This window comes from Carassius gibelio, chromosome B7, assembly GCF_023724105.1.
Source record: "Carassius gibelio isolate Cgi1373 ecotype wild population from Czech Republic chromosome B7, carGib1.2-hapl.c, whole genome shotgun sequence".
In the NCBI taxonomy this organism is placed as follows: domain Eukaryota; kingdom Metazoa; phylum Chordata; class Actinopteri; order Cypriniformes; family Cyprinidae; genus Carassius; species Carassius gibelio.
In genome coordinates, this window is record NC_068402.1 from 42,113,798 (window position 1) to 42,119,958 (window position 6,161).

The following is a 6,161-nucleotide window of genomic DNA, read 5'->3' on the forward strand; positions in this document are numbered from 1 at the left end:
ACCATGGATGTATTTGGTTAAGTTTCCTGGTCAGTACCAAGGTCTTTGTTGTGGCAGAAAGCAGTGCCACACATGCGCAGCGTATAACATGGGAAGGCAGAGAAAAGCAAGCTTGCTCTGTCCACCCCACCTCTAACTTTCTTTTCAGCATATCATGATGGAGCTGATTGTGTCAAAATGATGAAATATTGTCTTTCTGACTGTTAAAATAAATACAGTGGGTTGAGTGTTTTCCAGGGCAAAAGACCTATGCTACTGAGCAAGATAGGAAAATATCCAGTGATATAGTGGAACTCAGTTTACAAAATAAAAAGATAACTAAATAAGCAAATTGTTGAGAATAAAATTGAAAGGAATTAAAAAATAGTAAAGACAGCACTGGAATTGTGAAAACTCAAAAAGGGGCCAAGACTGCCCTCAACCCACAGGTCACACCAAGAAGGACGACTGGCAAGATGAACAAATTACCATGCTTGATAACACTAACAAAAAATTCTTAAGTTTTCCATTTACAGGTGACAGCAGTTCCAGTAAGGCCAAGGAATGCTTCGCTCCATCAAAGAGAACCAGTGAGGGTGCAATTATGAGCTCAAGGAAGAGCCTTGCATTAATCAGCAAAACGGTTACAGAGTGACACCATCTCTAACCTTAAAATACACCAACCAGCATCAACAACTCCACACAGCATGAAGTGAGGGATGAAGGGCGTGCTAGTAACGACCCACCCTTGCCAACGAGGGAAAGACCATTGCAACGACTCGCAAAGAGTCTCCCTGGTGAAGATGGAATGAGACGTGATGGGACTGCTACTGAGATCAAAATACTTGGGAGCAGATATGAGCCAACAAATAGAAAAGAAAAGGTGGAAAGAGAATGTTAAGTAATGGTAGATGAAGAATTTGAAGGTTACGAGAAGGGAAATATAGATGTAGGAAGATTTGAAGGGAAAATAGAGCAATTGGATGCAACAAATAGAATGAAAGGAGCAAAATAGAATGAAATGAGCAAAATAGAAAATTGAAGAAGGAAAAGTATGTGTTATGTTTTGGGGAGAATGCTGTATTTTTAGAAGGGAGCATTTAATGAAGAACTGATCAAATTGAAAAGGCTAAGAATGGTAGATAAAGAAAATGTTGGAAAAGATAATAAAATGTAAGACTGGTTCGATTTACAGTTAGGAGCATGGGGAGCATAGTTTATAACTAAATAGGGAAAGTTTTTAGGAATTGCATTAATGACAGGAGATTTACTATTTTAATGTATACTTCCTATATTGAGGTTACTAGTCAAAGCCACATTTAAGCAAATTAAATTCAAAGATATCAAAATAATGGGAAATTGATACATAAGGTATCTAAGCTGAAGATCAACTCTTATAATCTTGTGATATTCAATGTGTGATGTGATTTGTATTTGTATGTGTATGTATTTTTATGCCTTTTATACAAAACTGTGATAACCAGGCAAATGCTGAACCATTTGCACATTCATGCTTTTAACAATGTTTACTATTAAAGAGGGGTTAGGGAGACTGGATCTTTTACTCACTCCTTGTCAAATTAGGAGAGAGATGTTTGGTCCAGTAATCCCTCAGAGTGGAATTTCATAATCTAGTCACTGGTGATAATACAATGTGACTTATTTAGTCACTAGGTAGTGTAACTAATATGACTGGATTATGGAGTAGCACTCTGGATAAGAATAATCAAATGTGAGACTTATTAAGTCTCAAAGGGGAGAATATGTGGAAGATTTTTATTAGTAAAATTTTAATCAATCAAGAATAATCAATGTGAATCTAGCCATTTTTGTTGCTAGCTGTTTTTCCATTATAATCCTATAGGTAATGGAGATACGATATGCTTACGTGCTGGAATGTTCAGAACTGATGAAAAACATATGGCCAGACAAGGGCCTTTCGTTTTACCAAAACAAGTAGGGGCCTCTCCTCTCTAGGGATGTATGAAAAGTGTAAAATACACCACAACATAAGCATTTTTGCCGTCTACAATTTAGAATAGTGTTAATTTCATCAGACGAGACAAGACGAAATATGTTCGTCAACAGCCTTTTTTTTCATGACTAAGAGGAGACAATGACAAGACTGCACCACTGTCCAAAAACGCTGACTAAGACTAAATTAACATGCATTGTTGTTGAAGAAAGACGAGACGAAAATGTTCTTAAAAACTAAGATAAAATCTCTCTTCATTTTCGCCTTCAATCGTCGCCACTTTTTCTCATCAGCTGTTAAGCCTTTAAAATATTCATAATGAGTCACAGCTTCCTGGTGTTGGTCAAGTTACAGGTCTCATACTCCTGTTGCTGCAGAACTGTGGTTGCAACACGAAACTGCTGAACACACAACACCCGAAGCGAACATGAGTGACGAGCGATGACGACATGCTAGGTCGAAGGAAGAGGCTCAATATTTGTGTGTTATAGTTTGCAGAGGTCTGTTATCAATAAATAAAATAGTGTGTGCGTAGAAAGAATTTGTCCACACGCATTACAGTTAAAAGCAGTATCAATAAAGTAAAAAAAACGTGATCAGGTTAATCATTTGTGAATGTGTCTCCTAAATAAGAAATTGAAAACCAAATACGTTTAACACTTGCATTTAAAATAAATCATTCAACAAGTGTATTTTGTCAGGTAATTATGACATTTAACCAATGTTTGGGATATGTGAACACTTTTTTTTTTTACTGAAATGTTTATCAGTAATAATCTCAGTAATAATGTGTTATTTAAAAAAGACAAAAAAAATTTGACTAAAACTAGACTAAATATAGACTAAAAAAAGACTTTTAGTCGACTAAAACTTGACTAACAAAAAAAGATATGTGAATGACTAAACATGACTAAAACTAACAAGGACATTTGGCACAAGAATAAGACTGAATTAAAAATAGGTGACAAAATTAACACTAATTTAGAATGCCTGGAATTTTTGAGTTTTAATCACTGAACAGACTTATAAATCCCGTGGGTGAACTCTGTGTGTTTTGGGGATATACTTGTTAATGTCAGATAGCACATCATTACAACAACACTTACCATTTCATCGCAGACGATGCTGTATTGCACACTCAGACTAGATTTGAGTGGGAAATGAATCATTCACGGTTGTGCGCGCACTTGTTTGCACATGAGCAAAGGTGTTTCACTTTCATGGGAACTTCGAACTGCATCCTCTAGGGGGCGCCATGGGGAACACCTCGTTGTGACCCATGTCTGAAGCATACTTTGAAATAACACCAACGAACTGGCCGGCAACAGCCTCTGACATCACTACCAGCGTGAGTATAAATCAGCGCCAGGAGAGCACTTAATTCTCTTCTTCGTCTTCATTGACTGTTTTGTTTGAAGTGTGCATCTGAGAAAACGACCATGGTAAGAGTGATCTTTTTCTGTTTATCATGGCATCGACTAGCAAGGGGTTTAGACAATGTGTACATCCGTGTCGGCATTATTTGACACCTGATGACACACAAAGTCTTTGCGTCTCTTGTTTGGGTAGAGCACGCACGCGGTGTCCAGGAGAGTGAGATCGTGGGGATCGCAGGTGGATCTCGCTAAGGAGTTTTCCCTTTCGTGGCAGAAGAGAGTGAATTTCAGGAGGAAGATGTGTTGTCATTAACCCTTTCTGATACTGAAGTTAGTGCTCTGCTGGGTTCTGCCCAGGAAGAGCAGGATATGTCTGAGGGTGGCGAAGAAGCTGAGCCTTCTCAATCCTCCTGCCCTGCGTATGTGGAGCTGTTAGAGGTTATGGATCACGCTACAGCAAAGTTGGATTTGCCATGGAAGCATGCCAGCAAAGTGACGCCGGGAGGTCGCCTAGACCAGCATTATTTGTTTGATCATAGCCCTCCTGCCCAGGTGAGCCTTTCATTCTTGCCTGATTTACATGCAGAACTCAAAAAAGAATGGAAGAGGCCGTTTTCTTCTCGCATCCATTGGTTTCAGCATACGAGTTATGCCAACATCGAGGCGATGCGCGAAAATGGCTATGAGAAAATGCCCCCTGTAGAAGAGATGCTGGCTAGCTATCCCTCTGTGGGGGAAACATCCTCTCTTAAATCTCCCTCTTTGCTATCTAAGCCCCTCCAGGATACATCCCACTTAAATGGCAGATACGCAGCAGCAGGTCAGGCTGTGACTTCGTTGCACATGGTGGCAGTGCTTCTTCAGGCTTATCAGGCTGATCTGCTGAAGGACCTGGATAAAGGCGCAAGGGCTTTTCAGCTGACCAGGTAGCCGAGCTTCGTCGCACCACAGACCTCTCTCTCCATGCTACCAAGTAGGCCGCCTCCGCCATGGGTAGGTCTATGGCGGCCATGGTGGTAATGGAGAGACATCTGTGGGTGAACCTGGCAGACATCGGGAGGAAAGAAAGAGGCTTTATTCTCGATGCTCCGGTCTCGTCTTCCGAACTTTTCGGTACCTCCGTCAAGACGGTGGTCAAGAAGTTCAGGGGGCAAGGGCACAGTCAGCTTCCTTTAAATTCTTCATTCCACGAAGGTCCAGGTCCAAGCCCGAACATCATAGGGGTCCTGGCCCGTCTCAATCTGAGGATAAAAGACGGGTGTGGAAAGCTAGTGTCATGGCTCGTGCTCCTCCCCCGCCTACGGGCAGGGGTTAGAGGAATTGTGGGTCAAGAGGAGATAAGCAGGACCTGAGGGATGTAATACCTAGGTAGCTACTCATTCCCTTTGGGGGTTTTTAACTTCTGATTTTATCCCCCTCCTCCTAATTCCCCTGTAACCACCAGCTCTCCACCTGATCGAGGTTAGGGGGAAAATTCTCGCATATCAGTCTCCTATGCTGGACCTATTATGTTTTTGGCTGGTTCTATGTTCATAGCAACCACTTTACTGATAGTCTGGACTAATAGGAGGTGCCCCTTGAGCAGTGCTCCAGTGCAGGAGGGTGGGTGAGTATGTAACCCTTTCTGTACATACTTATGTGTATTAAATTGCTAGTGGTTATGTGTCTACTAACAAACTCTGCATTTTCTTTACAGTGCTCAGTTATGGTGTTTACACCGGCCGTCCAGCCTGTGCTCTGGTATTAGGCGAATGAGATCACAGGCTTCTGTGGAAGCCTCACTGATCATCAGTACTGGCACAGCACTGCAGGGAATCTCATGGATGGTGGCCAGGTCACCCTGAGGGTTGACGGAAGTTACGGATGGCAAAATCTGAGCTTGCCTCTCCCGTGCGTTTCAGCGCCTCTGCGATGCTTAGGAACCTTTAAGTAAACATGCTACGCTCTGTGTACTTTGTAAAATCCATGTTAAGTGATAAGTGTGCACGCAAGAATCTGCGCACTTTTCTGAAATCCTGTACGGTAAGGGTTACGTGCTCAGCTTCGTTCCCTTTTCGAGATTGTTAGACTTTGGTTCCTTGGGCACCATTCAGCAAGAGTGTATTTGTTTATACACTTCAAGCATCACTTCCCTCAACGTGAGGGGCTATCTGGGCGACTCTCGTGGTAGTTTAGCAGCGCTCCCCTTTTCCAGAAAGGGTCGCCTATGAGTGCACTACTGTCTTATGCTTCTTCCCCAGCCACCGAGCAGGAGAGAAGCGATCTTTTTGAGGGAACCCGCCTGGTTGTGTTTCGGGGGACAAGTGGAGGTCGCTGAGGAGGGAGTGGTCAAGAGGAGGCTCAGCATCGCTCTCCACCATGTCCCCCCTTCGACCCGGGCTCATGTGGGACGGATCAGAGCCACCGTCTCACCATGGCGGACAGAGAAGGGAGAAGAAGCGCACGTCCGCCGAGCCAGCGCCACTGCCCATGATGGCCGCAAGCCCAGCGCCACGAGGCAAGATGGACGCCAGCCCAGCGCCACAGCACAAGGTGGTCGCCAGCCCCATGCCACAAAGCAAGACGGCCGCCAACCCAGCGCCACTGCCCAGGATGGCCACTGAGACATTCTTGGATTATTTCTCCATTCTGAACAAGATCCTAGAGATTCCCAGGAGTGTTCACGTCACGTCTGCTGATCCAGAGACTGTTCGTATCACATCTGCTGAGCCAGCGCCACAGCCCAAGATGGCCGCCAGCCCAGCGCCATGGCACAAGATGGCTGCTAGCCACAGCTGACCCTCCAGAGTTGAGTCAGTTTTCGGTTGTCACTCCAGAGTCGAGTCAGGTTC

The 6,161-nt window shown here is 43.6% G+C and overlaps 1 long non-coding RNA gene across 1 annotated transcript in view; it reads left to right on the plus strand.

The window, feature by feature from the left end:
• LOC127962416 (uncharacterized) overlaps positions 1-1,818 on the plus strand; it is a 48,886-nt gene extending 47,068 nt beyond the window's left edge. Inside the window, exon 3 of the long non-coding RNA XR_008154581.1 lies at positions 1,175-1,818. This is a non-coding gene — a long non-coding RNA (uncharacterized LOC127962416). The remainder of the gene's footprint in view (positions 1-1,174) is intronic.
• The last annotated feature ends 4,343 nt before the right edge of the window (positions 1,819-6,161 follow it).